Raw genomic sequence first — 22,500 nt, forward strand, 5'->3', positions numbered from 1 at the left:
CCTTCATCTCCCCTTCAAACGTATCCTCCTCCTCCTCCATCATCTCCCCTTCAGACTCCCTTCCTTATCACCAACCATCTTCAGCATCTTATAATAATAGTAATAGTTTCTCTCCTACCTCATATCCTCCTCCTCCTTCCTCATCTCCCCTTCAAACGCTTTCCCACACAGGCCATTCCCCCTTCAGAAACCTTCCCCCTTTAGGCTCCTCCCCTTCGGCACTCCCTTTAGGCACTCCCCTCACGACCTTTCCCCCTCCGGAGTGGATGCGGCTCAGTCCCTTTTTCTTTTTTTCTTTTTTACCTCCCCAGGGTCTAATTCTCCATTCCGAGGGTCTAAGATGCATTTTTTCAGTCCCGCGGTAATATATTTTCCTCAAGATTTATATACTACACCGCGAGAGAGAGAGAGAGAGAGAGAGAGAGAGAGAGAGAGAGAGAGAGAGAGAGAGAGAGAGAGAGAGAGTAATATTATCAAGCTATTTTTTCTCTTTTTCATAACTATATTTTTTTCCATTCTAACCCTCAACTTCACCCTAATTTCATCATATACGTGGGTTGTTTGGGGATTGGGGTGGGGAGGAATTAAGCATTAAAGAGTGAAAGTAAGTTGCAGGGGATGGCGGGGAAGGGTGGTACAGGGTGATGGGGGAAAGGGAAGGAATGGGGTCGATGGGGATTGGGGAAGGCCGTGGGAAAGAGAGATAAAAGGTGGGGAGGAAGGGGATGAAGAGGAGGCAACCGGGTATTAGTGGAAGGGGGAAGAAATGGGGAAAGAGAGGAAGATGGACTTTTGGAGGTAGAGGTGGTGGTGGGGATGGGGAAGAGAAGGGAAAGGTGGAAGGGAAGGGAACAGGTAGGAGGTATGGAGGAGGAGACGGGGAAGAGGAGGAAGAGGAAGAGGAGGAGGAGGAAGAATGATAAATTTTCCAGCTTTGATATCCAATTCCCTGATGACCGACGACCAGCGAGAGTGATGAACGAGGCGGCGACGACAACGACGACAAATTGCAGGAGAGGAGGAGGAGGAGGAGGAGGAGAAGAGGAGGAAGAAGAAGAAGATGATGAAGGAAAAGGCGAAGAAGAAGAAGAAGAAGAGAAAGAAAAAGTAGAAGAAGAACAAGAACAAGAAAAAAGATATTAGTTGAAGGAAAATATAGAAGTAGAAAAAAAGAAGAAAAACAAAAGAAAAAAAGAAGGAAAATAAGAGAAAGAAAAGGGCAAAGAAGAGAAGAGAAGGAGAGACGAACAAGAAGGAAGAGAAGAAGCAGGAGGTAGAAGAGAGGTGGTAATGGTGATAGTGGTGATGATGGTGGTGGTGATGATGGTGGTGATGGAATGCCTACCCTTAAGTATGTGTTTACGGGCGAGAGTTCCACTAATTAAGTCTCTCTTTGTGTTCGTAATGAGACCAGTTAACAGATAGACAGACAGACAGACACTGACTCACTCTTACTCCCTTGGCAATCTTAATCATGTTTCCTGAAGATGCTGTCACTCATCTCCATCTTCCTCCTCTTCATCATCATCACCATCATCATCATCATCATCATCATCATATCTCGAGTCAGTCTTTGTAGTTCACCAAGTAAGTCATTTTCGGGAAAGGGTCAGTTTCTCTCTCTCTCTCTCTCTTCCTTTTATTTTCAATGGCTATTTTTTTCCCCTTTCTTTTTTTTAAAACCTTTTATTTTTCATTCCTGTGTGTTTCCGTTTTCTCCTCCCTCCATTTACTCCTCCTGTTCCTCCATCCCTTTTCCCTCCATTCCTCTCTTTCCCTCCCTCTTTCCCTTTTTCCTTCCCTTCTTTCATCCCTCCCCTCTCCCATATCTCCCTTTTTCCATCCCTTTCCTCTTCCATCCCTTCCACCCCTCCCCTCTTCCATTCCTCCCTTCATCCCTCCTCTTCCTCTCCCATCTCTTTCCCTCCCTCCCTCCCATCTCTCTTTTTCCCTCCCTCTTTCCCTCCCATTACGCCATGATTGTCGTCCCATCTCTCCTTCCTCTGTAAACAAAAGAACCTCCCCCATAGCTCTGTGTGTGTGTGTGTGTGTGTGTGTGTGTGTGTGTGTGTTGGTATGACAGTTCCATCTCCTCCCCGTTCATCATCTTGCTCTGTTGTTGTTGTTTTTGTTCTTGTTTGTTAGTTTGGCCTGAAATCGAAGCTGTCGTATGTGTGTGTGTGTGTGTGTGTGTGTGTGTGTGTGTGTGTGTGTGTGTGTGTGTGTGTATCTCCTTTCCCTGCCTCGTAAACCTAACGTTCTATCGGCCATCGGGAGCTACGGGAACTAGCTTTTATTCCTATAGGGCCCGGCAGTATAACATGGTAATGCCTTTAGGAACGTAGCTTTGCAGGGAGCGTGAAGAGGTAGAACAGAATTGCAATACCGCCGTTAAATCACAAGAAAGGTGTATTGTTCCCTTTCGAGGCGATATTTGTGACCTTGGACTGCTGTTGGAAGGGAAAGTGATGTGTTGTTTTTTATCCTGTAGAAACGTAACTTCATAAGGATGCTTAGAATTGTGTAGGAATGATATTAGAGAGGTATTAGTACTATAGTAAGCATCCCGGTTCCCGATGCTTGGGTTTCGGAGGGCGGTATGCAACAGTAACAGCTTAATTTATATGAACGAAAATGGCTTGTACGAATTTTACCGTATAGTATAGCAAGTACAGAGCCGGTATCAGAGCCAACGTAGCCAATATTAGCAGAAATTCCCGGTCCTATGCTACTGGAAGGACGGGAGGTAATATGCACTAATTAAAACTCAGCCAATGAACGAGAGAAATCCATACGAATTATATTTTACACCGTAGCAAGGACAGAATTGGCATTAACACATGTCCTAACCCGTCTCTATGATGACAGAATAACGGCAGTGTGCAGCAATACCATAGAATAAAGAAAACAGGCTTATAGGAATTGTATTATAGAGTATTGGAGCTATGTTCTTGCCTATACCCGGTACAGACCCAGAATTAGCAAGGGTTATCTGCCTCCTGTAGCTAAAGCGGCGGCAATGCCCTCAACGTTAAGAAAACACACTTATAAGAGTCCTTTCAGAGCATAGTTGTCGCACTCTAGACCATAGCCAGTACAGGGATAGTCTTAGCAAGCGTTCTGTGTGCCTCGCGTAGCTGTATAGTGGCGGCGGCGCGCAGTAATGGGTTAGCTAATGAAGGGAGCAGCGCCCGTGTCTGTCACTCTAACCAAGCCTTGTCGACAAAGGACGGCGTGAGAACCAGCAGGAGGAGGGAGGCTGAGGGGTTGAGGGTTGGCTAAACAGAGCTTGAGGAGGAACAAGAGGAGGAGGAGGAGGAGAAGGGCTGAGGTTAGGTGTGACTGTTCGTAGTGGTGTTGTATTCCTTTCCTCCCTGTTATGTTATCGTACTATATCCTGTTAATTTTTCATCTCATACCATCCCACCCTATCTCCATTCATTCCTCTTCTCTCCTATTCCATTCTGTCACATCCCACTTCTTCTTGTCCTCTTCTATTCCATCCCATCCCACTGCATTACCTCCTGCCCCTTCCTATTGCATCCTATTCCATCCCCATTCTTTCCTATCTTATCCCATTCCATCCAGTTCGCCTTCTATCCCGTTCTCATCCCATCCCATCATTTTCCTTGCCGTCCTACCCTCTCCCATCCCATCCCATTGCTCCCTGTCCCATTCCATTCCTGTCACATCCTGTTTCATTCTATCCCGACATAGCAAAAGCAAATTCTTGAAGCCAGTTACAAGCTTAGGCCATCACTCGCTGGGAGCTTGTATGTGATTTGGACGTGGTGGTGGAACTCGTAGGGGGCTTATGTGGAAAGGGGGTGATGTGGAGAGAAGGGTCGGTCTTTGTGAACTGGTGAGGAATGGGCTAAGGCTTGGATGCTGGGATGGGTGAGGATAGGGGAGGGGGTGTATTAAGTGAGGGAGATGAGAGAAATGGTGATGGGATGGTAAATGTGTATACGGTTGGTTGTATTTGTGAAGGGGTGAAGATTTAGAGATGGGATGCTGGGTAGGGTGTAAGTGGGTTGCAAGGAAGGGAATATTAGGGTGAGTGTCGGTATGAGAGGAAGGAGATGAGAGGAGGAGGAGGAGGAGGAAGAGGAGGACAAAAGTGTGTGTGTTTATGTATATGTATTAGCGTTTGAGGGAAAGGAAAAACTCGTATAAGTGTGTAGGCTATTGGGCAGCTTTACAGTCCAATACAGCAAGTTTGTAAGCTCCCAAATCAAACACAGAACCCGACGAAAGTTCCTTGTAGCTCCAGCGTTTGGCGTTGATATAAAAAAAAAAACGGGAAGGAAATTTTAGGAAACTACACCGGGGAATCTCTTCACTGGTATCCGGTGTTGAGTAGGAATAACGGGTCTTTGTGGAGAATAGTTATAGTTTGGCTTGGGCGCTTATAATGCCTCTGTGTTGGACCGTCGAAATGGTCCTATATCATGAGTACAAGTAAGGGTATTAGGATCATGGCAGAAGGGAGAGAGAGAGAGAGAGGGTTATAGCAGGTGTAGGTGTAATAGTAGTAGTAGTAGTAGTAGTAGTAGTAGTAGTGGTAGTAGTCGTCGGTGTCCGTGTACAAAGGCGTAGCACAAAGGTGATGACTAACAGGCTTGATGTGTCCCCGTTGGATCAAAGCTTTGTGTGTGTGTGTGTGTGTGTGTGTGTGTGTAGGAGAGAGAGAGAGAGAGAGAGAGAGAGAGAGAGAGAGAGAGAGAGAGAGAGAGAGAGAGAGAGAGAGAGAGAGAGAGAGAGAGAGACAGACAGACAGACAGACAGACAGAGAGAGAGAGAGAGAGAGAGAGAGAGAGAGAGAGAGAGAGAGAGAGAGAGAGAGAGAGAGAGAGAGAGAGAGAGAGAGAGAGAAAGGAAGGGTCAAGCAAGCAAGTAGACAGAAAGACAGACAAAAAGACAAACATAGAGAGAGAGAGAGAGAGAGAGAGAGAGAGAGAGAGAGAGAGAGAGAGAGAGAGAGAGAGAGAGAGAGAGAGAGAGAGAGAGAGAGAGAGAATGTATGGTCGGTCCGCCTCGCCCATCACGTTAAATCTCGGGATCTTTACTGTGGGAGCGGCGGCGGTGGTGGTGGTGGTGGAGGCTCGGCGGGTACTGTTTAAAGTGGGGCTGGCCGGCGGCACACACACACACACACACACACTACTATTACTCCACTCCTCCTCCTCCTCCTCCTCCTCCTCCTCCTTCCTCTTCTCTTCCCCCTCCCCCCCTCCTCACATTTATACCCCCCCCATTCTCTCCTCCCTCCATTGTTTCTCTCCTTTCTCCCTTATTCTCCCTTTCCTCCAACTCTTCTCCCCCTCCCTTTTCTTTCTCTTCTTTTCCTCCATTCTTTCCCTCCTTTCTTCCTCCCCTTTCCTCTCTTTCTCTCTTCCATCCCTTTTGCTGTTTTCTTTTATCTTCCTTTCTCTTCCCTTCCTCCTCTTCCATTCTCTTTTCTCTTCCCCTTTCTTTTCCTCCCCCTCATTTTCCTCCTCTTCCCTTCCTCTTCTCTCCCCCTTCCCTCCATTTCCTCCTCCTCCTCTTCTTCCCCTCTCCTTACCCCTTCCTCTTCCCATCATCTCTTACCCTTCCACTTTTCTCCACCCTTTCACTCCTCTCCCCCTCTTCTTCCCCCCTCCTCCTCCTCTTCCTCCTCCCCCTCCTCCTCCTTCCTCCCCTCCCCCCTAAACTGGCGACCCCTCATCTTTAAGTAGTCGATATGGGTGGTGGGCTGCCTCCTCCTCCTCCTCCTCCTCCTCCTCCCAGCTGGCCACGACACTTTCCAGATGGGCATTGTCAGTCTGGGATGGTGATTGTGGTGGTGGTGGTGATGGTGGTGGTGGTGGTGATAGTGATGGTGGTGTCTCATTATCAATCCATCGGAGTATCATTGTCGTGATTCGTGTGTGTGTGTGTGTGTGTGTGTGTGTGTGTGTGTGTGTGTTATTCTGTATCAGTAACCTCGTGTGTTGCGCTTTAATGATCTTGTCGGACACACACACACACACACACACACACACACACACACACACACACACACACACACACACACACACATCCATATTTGACAAAGCTTCCCTAGAGGTTGTTATATTAGTAGTATTTCCATGGGCAGTTTTATGAGCCTAGTGATAGTGAGACAAAACCTCTTCTGTACCATGAACGCGAAAATAACACTCAAGAGAACCAGACTACCCTCCTTTGTGGCCTTGGGAAATAGATGTTGTTAGTGCCGGGAGCGTCTGAGAGTGAGGTACGGAATATGAAAACGATGCTGTAGTATATAAAGACAAAATATTTAACGCTTGAGAATATCTGAAAAAACGTTTGATGCTGTAGTATATATAAACAAAATATTCAACGCTTGAGAATATCTGAAGAAACGTTTGATGCTGTAGTATATATATATAGACAAAATATTCAACGCTTGAGAATATCTGAAAAAACGTTTGATGCTGTAGTATATATATATAGACAAAATATTCAACGCTTGAGAATATCTGAAAAAAACGTTTGATGCTGTAGTATATATAGACAAAATATTCAACGCTTGAGAATATCTGAAGAAACGTTTGATGCTGTAGTATATATAGACAAAATATTCAACGCCTGAGAATATCTGAAAAAACGTTTGATGCTGTAGTATATATAGACAAAATATTCAACGCTTGAGAATATCTGAAAAAACGTTTGATGCTGTAGTATATATAGACAGAATATTCAACGCTTGAGAATATCTGAAAAAACGTTAGATGCTGTAGTATATATAGACAAAATATTCAACGCTTGAGAATATCTGAAAAAACGTTAGATGCTGTAGTATATAAAGACAAAATATTCAACGCTTGAGAATATCTGAAAAAAAAAGGTATTACAAACATCATCAGGGTTTGTCATACTTACCTGTTTAATTTCTCATACTTACTTACTTAATTACTCATACCTACTAACTTAATTACTCATACTTACTAACTTACTCATATCTACTTACCCATACATACTTACTTCATACCTACTTTCTTAATTACTCATAACTACTTACTCATACTTAATTACTTACTCATACTTACTAACTTACTCATATCTACTTACCCATACTTACTTACTCATACCTACTTTCTTAATTACTCAGACCTACTTAATTACTCATACTTACTAACTTACTCATACTTACTTACTCACACCTACTTACTCATACTTACTAAACTACTGACTTCCTTCATCTTCTGTACTGTGGAGGCGTGAGGATAATAGAGATGAGTGAAGGAGAGAAAGGAAAGCGAGGGGAAGGAAAGGGAAGCAAGGCGGAAAATAAGACGGAAACGAAATGAGTCTGGAAGGGAATGAGGTTGAAGGATTGAATTAGAAGGAAGAAGAGGAGGAAAGAGAAGGAGACAAGAGTAGAAGATGAAGAAGGAAGGAGAAGGAAGGAAAGAGAAAGAGAGACAAGAGTAAGGACACTAAGGAGGAGGAGGAAGATGGAAGAGGGGGAAGAAAATAAGAGTGAGAACCAGATGGAGAGAGAGAGAGAGAGAGAGAGAGAGAGAGAGAGAGAGAGAGAGAGAGAGAGAGAGAGAGAGAGAGAGAGAGAGAGAGAGAGAGAGAGAGAGAGAGAGAGAGAGAGAGAGAGAGAGAGAGAGAGAGAGAGAGAGAGAGAGATGTAGAAGGAAAAAATTGAAATAGAGGGAGAGAAGAGTAAGGAGTAATAGGAGTGAGGATGCTTAGCGGAGTGAAGGTAAATTTTAAAGGTCTTAGAAAGAGAGAGAGAGAGAGAGAGAGAGAGAGAGAGAGAGAGAGAGAGAGAGAGAGAGAGAGAGAGAGAGAGAGAGAGAGAGAGAGAGAGAGAGAGAGAGAGAGAGAGAGAGAAGGGTGCTTAAGGGAGTAAAGATTAGAGATAAGAAAAAAATGAGATATTTGAGTGAAAAAGAGAGATAGAGAGAAAAAAAAAGTCGATATTTTGAGGAAATTGATAAAAAATAATAAAAAATAATAAAGTCCAGAAGAATGAATGAATAAATCTGTCAATCTATCCATTATTTATTTATTTATTTATTTATTTATTTATTTATGATGTATTTACTGTATGTATTTACTGACGATTGTTTTTCTTTGTGTTTCAGGTGAGTTGTTGCCTCGGCCGTGACTTGTGTTGCTGCGGGTGAGTGTGTGTGTGTGTGTGTGTGTGTGTGTGTGTGTGTGTGTGTGTGTGTGTGTGTGTGTGTGTAGAAATAATGCAAGAAGATGATGATAATAAGGAGAAGATTGAGGAGGAGGAGGAGGAGGAGGAGCAGGAATAGGAAGAGGAGAAGGAGGAGGAGGAACACGGGTAGGAAGATGTTAAAGTAGGGCAGAAGGAGGAAGAGGAGGAGGAGGAGGAGGTGGAGGAGGAGCAAGAACGGGAGGAGGAGAACGAGCAAGAACAAGAGGAAGAGGAGGAGGAGGAAGAACAAGAGAAACAAGAAGAATAACAGCAACAAGAAGAAGATGTGGAAGAAAATAGAAGAAGAAGAAGAAGAGGAAGGAGGGAGGGGTCATGACTGAGGAGGAGGAGGAGGAAGAACGAGAAAAACAAGAAAAAGAACAACAGCAACAAGAACAAAAAAAGAGGTGGAAGAAAAAGAAAGGGAAAAAGAAGAAGAGAAGGACGGGGAGGAAGCAGAGGAGGGAGGAGGAGGGGGAAGAACAAGAAAAAAACAAGAACAACAACAACAAAAACAAGATGAGGAGGTGGAAGAAAAAGAAGTAGAAGAAGAAGAAGAAGAGGAATACAGAGGAATACATAGGGGGGAGGGGTCATGACTAAGGAGGTCGGGCCCAGCTGCCTGCCTGATACAAACCAACTAAACTTTGCTCGTTTGGTCGCGCCGTAAACACGATCCGATTCTATAGGAGCGAGAACGAGGAAGAAGAAGAAGAAGAAGAAGAAGGGAAAGGATTGCAAAAGGAGGAGGAGGAGAACGAGAAGAACATGAGATTGAGGAAGAGGAAAAGTACAAGGAAGAACAATTGAACAAGAGAACAAGAGAAGAGGAGGAGAAGTACAAGCAAGAACAAGAGAACAAGAGGAAGAGGAAGAGGGAGAGGAGGAGGAGGAGGAGGAGGAGGATTGATGGCGACTGGTGAGGGTGGAAGAGGAAATGGCCGATGGAATGGGTTTAAAGTTCTCAAATTTTAAAGGGACGTTGATTGAAGTAGCTAATAGGATAGTGCATGTGTGTGTGTGTGTGTGTGTGTGTGTGTGTGTGTGTGTGTGTGTGTGTGTGTGTGTGTGTGTGTGTGTGTGTGTGTGTGTTTCCTTATCATGCATCCCTTAATATCTCTCTCTCTCTCTCTCTCTCTCTCTCTCTCTCTCTCTCTCTCTCTCTCTCGTCCCCAACATCTCTTCTTCCCCCTCTTCTTCCCCTCCTCTTCCCCTGCTTCCTCCACTTCTCCCCCTCCCCCTCCTCTTCCTCCCCTTCCTCCTTCCCCATCCCTTAGTCACGCAAACCAAGACGGATCATCCCTCTCAAGGCAGGTTGCGGGTCTTGGCTCCCCTCGCCGCTGGCTCCTCTAATTGGGCGTTACGGCGCGGGAGAAGGGAGCGTCGCGGAGAGGTCTTGAGGGGAACATTGGGGGCGGGAGGGTAGCGGCCGGGTCTTGAGGGGGTCGTGGGGAGCGGGAAGGTCGCATAGGGGGCTGTTAAGGGAGTCGTAGGGCATTTTCCAGGCCGTTCCGACACGATTACGGCCACCCTGCGCGACTTTGAGGGATCGTAGACACTCCATAGTGAATAATTGAGCCCGGCCGGTATGCCTCAAGGGGCCAGTCTGGTTCCCGTGCGGTTTAAGGCTACGTGTGTGTGTGTGTGTGTGTGTGTGTGTGTGTGTGTGTGTGTGTGTGTGTGTGCGCTTGATGGTTGAGGTTAGATGGGGCGAAGAGGGGAAAGGTTGAGAAGGGAAGGGGAAGGAAAATATTGTATGTATGAGGTAAGGAGGAGAATTTAGAGAAGAGAGAGAACAAAAAGCTATAGAGGTAAGGAGTGTATGGGGAAAAGGAGAAGGCTGAGGTTAGTTGGGGTCAGGAGGGCGAGTAGGGGAGAGAGAGAGAGAGAGAGAGAGAGAGAGAGAGAGAGAGAGAGAGAGAGAGAGAGAGAGAGAGAGAGAGAGAGAGAGAGAGAGAAATATACTGGGTATTATATGGGGGTCAAAGAAAGGAAGGGAGAGAGAAGGAGTAGATGAGGACGTACATCAACCAGTCAGATAGTTGATTAGGAAGACTGTCAGTTAGTTGATGAAGAATACAGTTAGTTAATTAAGGATACAGTTAGTTAGTTGATTAAGGATACAGTTAGTTAGTTGATTAAGGATACAGTTAGTTAGTTGATTAAGGATACAGTTAGTTGATTAAGGATACAGTTAGTTGATTAAGGATACAGTTAGTTGATTAAGGATACAGTTAGTTAGTTGATTAAGGATACAGTTAGTTAGTTGATTAAGGATACAGTTAGTTGATTAAGGATACAGTTAGTTGGTTGATTAAGGATACAGTTAGTTGATTAAGGATACAGTTAGTTAGTTGATTAAGGATACAGTTAGTTGGTTGATTAAGGATACAGTTAGTTGATTAAGGATACAGTTAGTTGATTAAGGATACAGTTAGTTGGTTGATTAAGGATACAGTTAGTTGATTAAGGATACAGTTAGTTAGTTGATTAAGGATACAGTTAGTTGGTTGATTAAGGATACAGTTAGTTGATTAAGGATACAGTTAGTTGATTAAGGATACAGTTAGTTGGTTGATTAAGGATACAGTTAGTTGATTAAGGATACAGTTAGTTGGTTGATTAAGGATACAGTTAGTTGATTAAGGATACAGTTAGTTGGTTGATTAAGGATACAGTTAGTTGATTAAGGATACAGTTAGTTAGTTGATTAAGGATACAGTTAGTTGATTAAGGATACAGTTAGTTGGTTGATTAAGGATACAGTTAGTTGGTTGATTAAGGATACAGTTAGTTGGTTGATTAAGGATACAGTTAGTTGGTTGATTAAGGATACAGTTAGTTAGTTGATTAAGGATACAGTTAGTTGATTAAGGATACAGTTAGTTGATTAAGGATACAGTTAGTTGGTTGATTAAGGATACAGTTAGTTGGTTGATTAAGGATACAGTTAGTTGGTTGATTAAGGATACAGTTAGTTGGTTGATTAAGGATACAGTTAGTTGGTTGATTAAGGATACAGTTAGTTGATTAAGGATACAGTTAGTTGGTTGATTAAGGATACAGTTAGTTGGTTGATTAAGGATACAGTTAGTTGATTAAGGATACAGTTAGTTAATTAAGGATACAGTTAGTTGGTTGATTAAGGATACAGTTAGTTGATTAAGGATACAGTTAGTTGATTAAGGATACAGTTAGTTGGTTGATTAAGGATACAGTTAGTTAGTTGATTAAGGATACAGTTAGTTGATTAAGGATACAGTTAGTTAGTTGATTAAGGATACAGTTAGTTGATTAAGGATACAGTTAGTTAGTTGATTAAGGATACAGTTAGTTAGTTGATTAAGGATACAGTTAGTTAGTTGATTAAGGATACAGTTAGTTAGTTGATTAAGGATACAGTTAGTTAGTTGATTAAGGATACAGTTAGTTGATTAAGGATACAGTTAGTTGATTAATGATACAGTTAGTTAGCTGATTAAGGATACAATTAGTTAGTTGATTAAGAATACAGTCAGTTTGGTCCCGATAAACTGATGAGTATATATTTAGTAATCTATTTCGTTCTATCGCTCATTCGTTCGTTATTTCGTTCGTTAATTGAGTACACGGAAAATACAGTCAGTTAACGTCACATAAAAAAAAAGAATCACAAAATTTGGTCTGTCACAAACGTAAAATTAAAAAACAAACAAAAAAAAAACTGCAGAATCCGTATCAATATAAACAGACAATGGAGAAAACACACACACACACACACACACACATACACACACACACACACACACACACACACTCCACAAACTCCTCCCTCCACATCCCTCACCCCTTACACACACACCGCTCCCCCCACCCCCACCCCCACCACCATACACAACCTCCCCCCACACACTATTCCCTCCGCCTCCTTCCTCCTCCCCTCTCAACACCCCTGCACCTCAACCCCATCCCTTATACACGTAATGGGGAAGGCATCTTTAGCCCCCAACCCTTCCCTTCCCTTACCTGTTCGCCCGACCCTTTAAAGAGGCCGTGTTACCTGCCGGGCCCGAACCACTACACCTGTACCGCCCCCGTCACCCCCGCCGCAGCCGCCGCCGCCGCCCCGTAACAGTGGCAGCCCCGCGTGGGTGTAAATAGTGCCATAACAGCGTGCCAATAACAGGCGTTCACAGGAGTCACGCTCTTTTGATGAGGTGTTGGCTGGTGCTGTTTGGGAAGAATGAGAGAGATGGAGGGAGAGAAGGGAGTGGAAAGGTGGAAGGGTGTGGGTAGGGAGTCGGTAGGGAGTGGATAGAGAGTGGATAGGGAGTGGGTAGGGAGTGGGAAGGGAATAGGTAGGGGGAGAAGGAGAGGGAGGATGAGGGAAAGGGGAAGAGAGAGAGAGAGAGAGAGAGAGAGAGAGAGAGAGAGAGAGAGAGAGAGAGAGAGAGAGAGAGAGAGAGAGAGAGAGAGAGAGAGAGAGTGTGGTTGAGTTTTTTTGTGTGTGTGTGTGTTCATGTGTTTCTATTGGGTTGTTTTCTCTTATTTTTTTTCCCTATTTCATTTATTTTATTGAGGCATTTGTTGACTTTTGTGTGTGTACTTTTATTGGGCGCTGTTTTATGTTATTCAATTTTATTTATTTTATTTTTGTTTTATTTGTTTATTTATTTTATGTGTTTGCGTATAGGTGTGTGTGTGTGTGTGTGTGTGTGTGTGTGTGTGTGTGTGTGTGTGTGTGTGTGTGAGCTCATGTGTGTATGGAAGAATGTTTGACTCGTGGCGGGATATATAATAGTAGTAATAATAATAATGATAATAATAATAATAATAATAATAATAATAATAATAATAATAATAATAAACCGAAATATTTAAGAGAGCCACAATAGGAGGGTCTCTTTAAAGGGTATTAGGTAGAGGTGTTGTCAGAGAAGGAGAAGGAGGAGCATGAGGAGGAGGAGGAGGAGGAGGAGGCAGACAACAATATGGAGAGTTAAGGTCAAGGAGAGACAAGGAGGAGGAGGCGTAGGAGGAGGAGGAGGAGGAAGAGGTGGAGGAGGAGGAGTATTGATCAGTAGGAAAATGAGAGATTAAGAGGAAGGCGAGACGTGATGTAAGAGGAGGAGGGGGAGGAGGAGGAGGAGGAGGAGGGCAGGTAAAGAGGTGTGGCGAGGCGCTGTTACTAAGGTGGAATCATCATCATCATCATCGTCATCATCGTCATCAGCAGCCAGGCAGAACCGAAGGCCTTTCCCAACGTCATCTTCCTCTCTGATATTGTTAGGATGATGACGATGATAATAAGTAATGTGAGAGAGAGAGAGAGAGAGAGAGAGAGAGAGAGAGAGAGAAGGCAAGAATAGAATGGAAAAAGAAGAGGGAAAGTAAGACCTCTCTTCTCTCCCCTCTTCTTCCCTCTTCTCTCTTCTCCCTCTTACCTCCTCTTCTCTCTCTCCCCTCTACTCCCCTTCCCCCCTTCTGGCGTCCCCCCTCCCTGAACTTTCCTCTTTTCTCTTCTCTTGTACCTCTTCTTTTCTCCTCTTCTCTCTTCTCGCCCTCTTCTTCTTCCTTTTTCTCTTCCGCTTCCTCTTCTCTCTCCTCTGCTCCCTCTTTCTTCCTCTTCTCCCCTTTTCCCACTCTTCCCTTCTTCTCTCTTCCCCGCTGCTCCCTGTCCTTCCTCTCCCCTTCTCCCCTCTCCCCCTCCCCCTCCCCCCCCTTAATATACAGGTAAGGTTATATGAGGCTCCCTATGATTAATTTACCCTTATTAGAGGTAATACCAAAAGTACTACCTGTTTAACCTCCCCCTTCCCCCCCTCTTACCTGCCCATTACCTTACCTTACCCCCCCTTCGTGACACCCCTTCACCCCTGTTCACTGACCTATACACCCCTTAACCCCCCTTTCTGACACCCCTTCACCTCTATTCTCTTACCTATACATCCCTTACCTTCCCCTTATAGCCCTGGTTCACCCTTTCCCCTGCACCCCCTTTACCTTACCCCCCCTTCCTGACACCCCTTCACCTCTATCCACTTTCCTATACACCCCCTTACCTTTCCCTTACAGCCCTTGCCCTTACCTCTCCTCCCTTATACGTTTCCATACATCCTCCCTTACCTTCCCTTACCTCTTTCCTCTCTCCCTTCATACCTTTAATTGCATGCCCTTCCCTTTCACCTCATTCCTCCTCCTCCTCCTCCTCCTCCTCTTCTTCTTCTTCTTCTCCTAACGCACTTCATTGTCTATCTTCTTTCTTCCTTCTCTTCTTTCTCTCCCTCTCTCTCTCCCCCTCCCTCCTCTCCCCTCCCTTTCTTTATTTCCCCAGTGAGCTCTTCCCTTTCTCCCTTTTGCCCCCCTAAGTCACCTGTTTCTCTCTCTCTCTCTCTCTCTCTCTCTCTCTCTCTCTCTCTCTCGCAGTGGGAAATATCTCGTGTGTATTAAATTATTCTCCTTCGCCATAATGTCTCCCGCCCTTAATCTCTCTCTACACAACATTTCCCTAACGCGTTCTAAGCCTACGGGGTGGAGGAGGAGGAGGAGGAGGAGGAGGAGGAGGAGGAAAAAGTAACGAGTGGAATAAGACATAAAAGAAGAGCAAGTTGAAGAAGAAGAAGGGAGAAGAAAAAGTAGGAGAAGTAGGAAAAGAAGAAGAAGAAGAAGAAGACAAAGAAGAAGAGGAAAAAGAAAAAGATGAAAAGAAGAAAAAAAAGAAGAAGAAGTATGAAAAGAAGTAGAAGAAGAAGAAGAAGAAGAAGAGGAGGAGAAGGAGTAGGAAAAGGCTGAAAAAAAGATAAATTATGAAAAAAATGAAAGGAAGGAGAAATAAGAGAAGGGGAGGAGGAAGAAAAAAGAGAAAAGAGGAAGAGGAAAAAGAAGAGGCAGAGGAGGTATCAGTAGTAGTAGTAGAGGTTAGATGACTTTATAAATTCAATCTTCCTCTTTTTTCAATTTTCTATTCCAAACATTTTTCCTTCCGTCATATTTTTTTCCCTTTCCTTATTTTTCTGCAGACCATAGATTGATTCACGTGTTTTCCCTCCTCCGTTTTTTTCCCTTTTTTTTCCTCCGTATTCCTATTGCTTTCCCCCTCTTCCTGTTTGTTTTCCTGTTTTTCCTCCGTTTTCCTGTTTTTCCTCCGTTTTTCTGTATTTTCCTCCGTTCTACTGTTCTTTCCTTCGTTTTTTTTCATGTTTTTTCCTCTGTCTTTCCTGTTTTAAGATCCGCTTTTCTTTGTTACCTCCGTTTTCCTGTTTTTTTTTCCTGTTTCCATGTTTTTCCTTCGTTCTTCTGTTTTTTTCTCCGTTTTCCTCGTGTTTTCCCTCCTTTTCCTCTATGGTATTTTGACTCGTGTTTTTCTCCATTACTTTTTTCCCTTATTTTCGTACAGGCCATAAATTGATTTCATTTTTTTCCTTTCTCCTTTATTTCATTTTTTTCCTCCTTTTTCCTCTCCCCTCCCTTTCTTTTTTTCCCTTCTTTATTTTCCTTCCTTTTCCTCTAGGTGTTTTGAATCTGGTGTTTTTTCTAATTATTTTATTTCCTTATGTTTTTTTATATTTTTTATTAGTCTTGTTTTCTATCCCTGTGTGAGATTGGATTCCCTTTTTCTTTTCTTATTTTCTTTTCTTTCTTTTAATGGGAAACTTAATCGAATTCGTATTTTCACTTTATATTATTTTTTTTATCAATTCGTTCTCCGCATCACGATATATGGATCAGAGAGAGAGAGAGAGAGAGAGAGAGAGAGAGAGAGAGAGAGAGAGAGAGAGAGAAGCAGATGGTGGTGAAGGAATGACAAGACAAAGAGAAAACAGATTAGTATGGCATAGTCTCTCTCTCTCTCTCTCTCTCTCCCCCCTCTTCTTTTTTTTTATCTCCCTTACTTTGACTTGCCTATCAATCCTCCCTTTCTTCTTTTCCTCCTCCTCTTCCTGTTCTAGTTTCCTCTTCTCTCTCTCCCTCACCCTCTCAGTCATTTTTTTCCTTCCTCCTTTGCGTTCTCTGTTCCCACTCTCCTTCTCTTACCCATTGCATGTGTCTTGTGTCTATTCCTGTTTTATATCATGTTACTTGTTCATTCTTCCTTTTTCTTATTTCGTAGTGTTCCGGTGAAATCAAGGATGAAAGCATGAAACTACTGGTCAGCTCTTGCATGAGGAAGGTGGAGAACTGCAGTAGAGTTAATCTTTTGAAATTCTTGTGATTTCTTTTCTCATCTTCCTCTTTTCTCTTTAAGTTGGTTTCATAGTTTAACAGTGAAAAGAAGGATGAAAGATTGATGCTGGCTGGTTAACTCTTGCATTAGGAAATTGGACAGCCACAGTTGATTCATTGAGCGTCGTCATATTACTTAACAGGTCTTGGATCCGAATGCCACATGTATTAATTTTCTATTCAAGGTTGTAAAGTGGAAAGGCTGAAAGAATGAAGCTAGCTGGTTAACTCTTGCATTAGGAAATTGGACAGAAGGAAAACCATTAAGCATTATGTTATGGCTTTCAGAGTTAAGTGATATCCCCCTTTTTTTTTTCTTTTTAAGGGTTCAGGGGAGCCATTAAGTTTTATATTACAGCTTCGGGGCCGCAAGAGTGTGTGAGTGGGAGGAGAGGGAAAGGAGGGAGTCGGAGCGGGCGGAGCGGCAGCTGGGGGCAATGTTTATAGTTGAACCTTATTAGTGTCCCTCACATCGCCCCTTGTTACCCATTTGCTCCCCTCATACCCTGCGGCTGCTCGTCTGACCGCCTAAGTCCCGCAAGCGATATCAGGGAGGACGGCTGGTGGCAGTGGTGGTGGTGGTGGTGGTGGTGGTTGTGGTGATTAAGTGATTTGAAACGAGTGTGTCTGGGATGTTGCTAATGGTCTGTGTCTTTTATCTTTCTTTCTGTCTATCTATCTATCTATCTATCTATCTATATCTGTCAATCTAGTTCTGTTGTTTAATCGTATTTTATCTCTTAATGGAAAACAATATGCAATCTCTCTCTCTCTCTCTCTCTCTCTCTCTCTCTCTCTCTCTCTCTCTCCCCCCCATAAAGTAAAAAATGTCGCCAGCCAATACAAAAACAGAGAGAACCGAGAGAGAGAGAGAGAGAGAGAGAGAGAGAGAGAGAGAGAGAGAGAGAGAGCACAGCGGGAAGGCTTTATTGGTTAAGCGAGGTCGTTGTAGTTAATAAAAGAGGCGAGCCGCTGTTCTCTCTCTCTCTCTCTCTCTCTCTCTTTTTGTCTTGTTCCTCCTCTTCCTTTGTAGTTCCTCTGTCTTCTCTTCCTCCTCCTCCTCCTCTTTTATTCCTTCTCCCTCCACTTCATTCCCTTCCCTATCCTTTTTGCCTCTCCTCTTTCCTCTCACCCTCACCTTCTCTCTCTCTCTCTCTCTCTCTCTCTCTCTCACTGCATACCAGGGTCCTCACAGCATTTTATTTCCTCCTTCCTCCTCCTCCTCCTCCTCCTCCTCCTCTTCTTCCTCCTCCTCACTTTCATCCTTGTCATCTTACTCCGCTTCTCCTCTTCCTCTTAATCTCTCCCTTCCTTAATTTACTTTTTTTCTCTTCCTCTTTATTTTCCCTTTTGATTTCTCCCTTTTTAATCATTTTTCTTCCTTACTCAACTATTCTTTTTAATCCTCTTATTCTGTCTTATCTGCTTCCTATTCTTTATCTTTCTCATTTTCTTCTTTTTCTTGTTCTTGTTCTTCTTCTTCTTCTTCTTTCTCCTCCCCTTCCATTCCCTCATCCGACTCTTTTTTTTCTCTTTCTCCTCCTTTTCCTCTTCCTCCTTCTCTTCTTCCTCCTTCTCTATTTAATAACCCTCCTTTCTATTCCATACCACCACCAACAACAACAACAACAAAAACAAAAACAAAAACAATAACAACAACACAACCACACCATGAATTCCCTGCCCAAGAAAAATAAGGGAAAAGAAACAAGAAAAAAAATATAGACAAAGAAAAAAAAATATCCCCCATTAAGCTAGTTATGTGATAGGGGGAATAAGGGGGAGAGAGAGGGGGAAGGGGAGAGAATAGGAGGGAAGGGGAGGGGAGAGGGGAGAAGGTATTCGCTTGTAATTGGTAAAGTTGGGGGAATAAGGCTTGGAGGAGGAGGAGAGGAGGAGGAAATAGGGGAGGAAAGGGAAGGGAAGAGATGGGAAGGGGAAAGATAGTTTTGGTAGAAAGGGTTAGGGGAAGGAAAGGGAGAGGATGGGGAGAGTGGAGGAAAGGGAGGGAATGGGGAAGGGGAAGGGAGGGGAGGAAAGGGGAGAATATTAGAAATGGAGTGGGTAGGGGAGCATGTGTAGGGATGGGGAGGAGGTAAAGATGAGGAAGGGGAGAGGATTGGGGTCTAGGTGGAGGTGGAAGGGGAGGGGAAGGGAAGCGTGTATGGGGATAAAGGAGATGGGGAGGATTATGATGGTGATTGGGGGAGGATAGGGGAATGGGGAGAGGGGTGATGAGGGGATGCTGGTGTGGTGATAGGACGGAAGGGTGGATGGGGAGGATAGTAGAAGGGGAATAGGGGCGGCATATATGCTTTATAGAATGGGGAAAGTAGGGAACGAGAGAGAGAGAGAGAGAGAGAGAGAGCGCGAGAGAGAGAGAGAGAGAGAGAGAGAGAGAGAGAGAGAGAGAGAGAGAGAGAGAGAGAGAGAGAGAAACATGTATGGTACTGGTATTGCCCTTCTTTATCTCCCTTTTCCTCCCTTTTTTCCCCGAGAGAGAGAGAGAGAGAGAGAGAGAGAGAGAGAGAGAGAGAGAGAGAGAGAGAGAGACATGTATGGTACTGGAATTGCCCTTCTTTATCTCCCTTTTCCTCCATTTTTTCCCTCCTTTTCCCCTCCTGTCCTCTGTCTCTCTTTTGGGTGCGAAAAAGAGGAGGGGGAGGAGGAGGAGGAGGAGGAGGAGGAGGAAGAGGAAAGGAGAGAAGGAAGAGTACTAAAGCGCTGGGTGTATGGGTCTTCTTTTCCCTCCTCCTCCTCTTCCTCCTCCTCTTCCTCCTCCACCTCCTCCTCTTCTTCTTCCTGGTGAATCTGTGCCTCCCTCCCTCTTTTAATGTGTGTACGTGTGTGTGTGTGAGAGAGAGAGAGAGAGAGAGAGAGAGAGAGAGAGAGAGAGAGAGAGAGAGAGAGAGAGAGAGAGAGAGAGAGAGAGAGAGATTTAATGGGTATGGTTGAATCTCCCTCTCCCCCTTAACTGTCTCCTACGTCACTTTCTTTTTAGAGAGAGAGAGAGAGAGAGAGAGAGAGAGAGAGAGAGAGAGAGAGAGAGAGAGAGAGAGAGAGAGAGAGAGAGAGAGAGAGAGAGATGGTAATTGTTTAGCGTTCCTTACTTTTCTCTCCACTTCCTCCTCTTCCTCCTTCTCCTCCTCCTCCTCCTCCTCCTATTTTTGGAAGAGAGGGGAGAGGAAAGGGAGGAAGGGAGGGAGGGAGGGAGGGAGGGAGGGTAAAGGATTATGTGTTAGTCTGTGTACCTTTTCTCTCCCTCTTTCTTCCTCTTTTTCTCCCTCCTTTATTCCCTCCCTTAATCCTTCTTCTCTCCTCTTTTTCCTCTTCAATTATTTTCTCTCCTTTTTTCCTGTACTCATTTTTCTTCATCTTATTTTTCTTGGCCATTTGTCTTTTCCTTATCTATCCTTCCTTCCTTCCTTCCCTTATTCTCCGTCTCCTATTCTTCCTCCCTCTTTCCATCTTTCTGTCTCCCGAGAAATTCAAACCCACTTTTTGACACCTGTGTTTCTTTATTTCCAGGTGAGTGTGTGTACCTGTGTGGAGGCTGGCAAAGGTGTGCACAGGTGGGTGGATGAAGGTAACACACACACACACACACACACACACACACACACACACACACACACACACACACACACACACACACACACACACACACACACACACACACACACACACACACACACACACACACACACACACACTTTCAAAACAGCAAAAAAAAAAGATATGAGGATAATAATAAAAATAAACTCCAGTATTTCACAACGATTCAAAATTATTAGAGAAGCAATATCAAATTACACTATTATTTACGATTTAATTATTTGGTATCACAGAAAACTTGTCTTGAATAATTGCTGCGTATTTCAGAGTAACTTAGATTCATTTAGAACATTAATTAGCATTTGTTTTTATTTTCCGGGAGAGAGAGAGAGAGAGAGAGAGAGAGAGAGAGAGAGAGAGAGAGAGAGAGAGAGAGAGAGAGAGAGAGAGAGAGAGAGAGAGAGAGAGAGAGGTGAAGCGTAAATGGAAGAGGGAAGAAAAAAGTATAATGAAGAAGGAACCAGAGAGAGAGAGAGAGAGAGAGAGAGAGAGAGAGAGAGAGAGAGAGAGAGAGAGAGAGAGACAAAAGAATTAAGGATTAGGAGGAAGAGGTGGAAAAAGAGAGAATGGAAAAGAGAAAAGAAAGGAAGGAAAGAAGAAAGGAAGAAAGAGAGAAGCGATCAGACAAGGGAGGAGATGTAAAGAGAAGGAGAGAAGGAGGGAGAGATCGAGAGAAAGATGGAGAAACACATAAGAAGAGGGGAAGAAGTCAAGAGGGTGATAAAGAGAGGGAAGAAGGAAGGGAGGAAGAGATGGAGAGATAATTGAGGGAGGAAACAGATTACTCAAGAGGGAAGGAGGAAGGGAGAGAAAGATGGAGGAAGAAATATATAAGAAAAGAGGGAGAGAAAAAGAATAGGGTAGGAAAGGGATGGAGAGACGTAGGAAAGGAAGGGAGAGAGAGATGGAGAGAAAGACGAGAGTGGAGGAAACAGAGGAGAGAAAAAAAAAATGGAGAGAAGGAGAGAAAGATGGACAAGAGGAAGAGAAGAAAAGAGAGTGAAGAAAGGAGAGGTGGAGAGAAAGAGGGAGAGAAGGGACAGATGGAGGAAGAGATAGAGATAGAGAGAGATAAAGCAGGAGGGAAGGAGATAAGGGGAGGAGGAAGGGAGGGAGGGAGGGAGGAAGGGAGGGAAGGATGGAAGGAAGGAAATAATAATAAGTTGTAAGTCACAGCTGTTGGAGAGAGAGAGAGAGAGAGAGAGAGAGAGAGAGAGAGAGAGAGAGAGAGAGAGAGAGAGAGAGAGAGAGAGAGAGAGAGAGAGAGAGAGAGGAGGGGGGACTTATTTACTCTCCCTCCACCGTATTCTCGTAACTTTTCTCTCCCCTTTTTCCTCCTCTTTTTTTTTTTTCGTTATTTTTTATATTTTTTTACATTCCCGATTTAGATTTCTCTCGTATCTCTCCCTTCCCCACTTCTCTCTCCTCCTCCTCCTCCTCCTCCTCCTCCTTTTCTATCCACTATCTTCCTTCATTTTCCTCCCTCCCTCTTATCCTTTCTCTCCCTCCCTGTCCCTCTCCTTTCGTCTTTCCTCTCCTCCCTTCCTCCTCTCATTCCCTCACACATCCTTTTTTCCCTCCTTCCCATTCTTTCCTCCTTTCCTTTTCTTCCTCCTCCTCAGTTTCCTCCTTTCCTTTTTTTCCTCTTCCGCGACTCCATTTCTTCCTTTCCTTTACCTCTTTCCTTTCGCCTCCCCTCCTTCTCTTCTCTCAGGATATCTCTCCTCCCTCCCTCTCTCTCTGCTGCCCCTTCGCCTTCTCTCCCTACTTCCCCTCCTCCTCCCTTCTTCCCTCCCTCCCTCCCCCAACACACACACACACACACACACACACACACACACACACACACACACACACACACACACACACACACACACACACACCTGGTCAGCCTTGGGCCCCGCGGATTGGCAAAACATTTATATAAACATTTTTTTTATTCGCTGGAACACGCGGAAGAGGCAACAAACGCACGAATTACCGCGGCCAGCCAATTTTGGGGCCGATGATAAATAGTGTTACCGCGGCATCGACCAGGGGCGGCGGTGGCGGTGGTGGTGGTGATGGTGGTGAGGTAGGGGTGGGGGATAGGTATATATATAGGACGCGGTGGTGGTGATGGTGGTGAGGATAGAAATGGGTGATGGGTATGTATGAAAGGTGATGGTATTGGTGATGATGGAAATTTGGGATAGTTCTGAAAATAGGGAGTCGCAGTGGTGATGGTAGTGATGATGGTGGTGATAGTGATGATGATTATAAGGAGGATAGAAATGGTGGGATAGGTATATATGCATGTAGCGTGTTGCAGGGTAGAAATTGATTGGATATAGGGAAGGAAGGAAGAACAGGGACAGGATTAACATAGGGAAAGGAAAATATAGTCAGACTCAATGCTTATAATAGTTCTTGGTGATGATAATAAGGACAGAAATGGGGGGGATAGGTATATATGCATGTAGGGTGTTGTAGGATAG

Source organism: Eriocheir sinensis, chromosome 26 (assembly GCF_024679095.1).
Source record: "Eriocheir sinensis breed Jianghai 21 chromosome 26, ASM2467909v1, whole genome shotgun sequence".
Lineage (NCBI taxonomy): Eukaryota > Metazoa > Arthropoda > Malacostraca > Decapoda > Varunidae > Eriocheir > Eriocheir sinensis.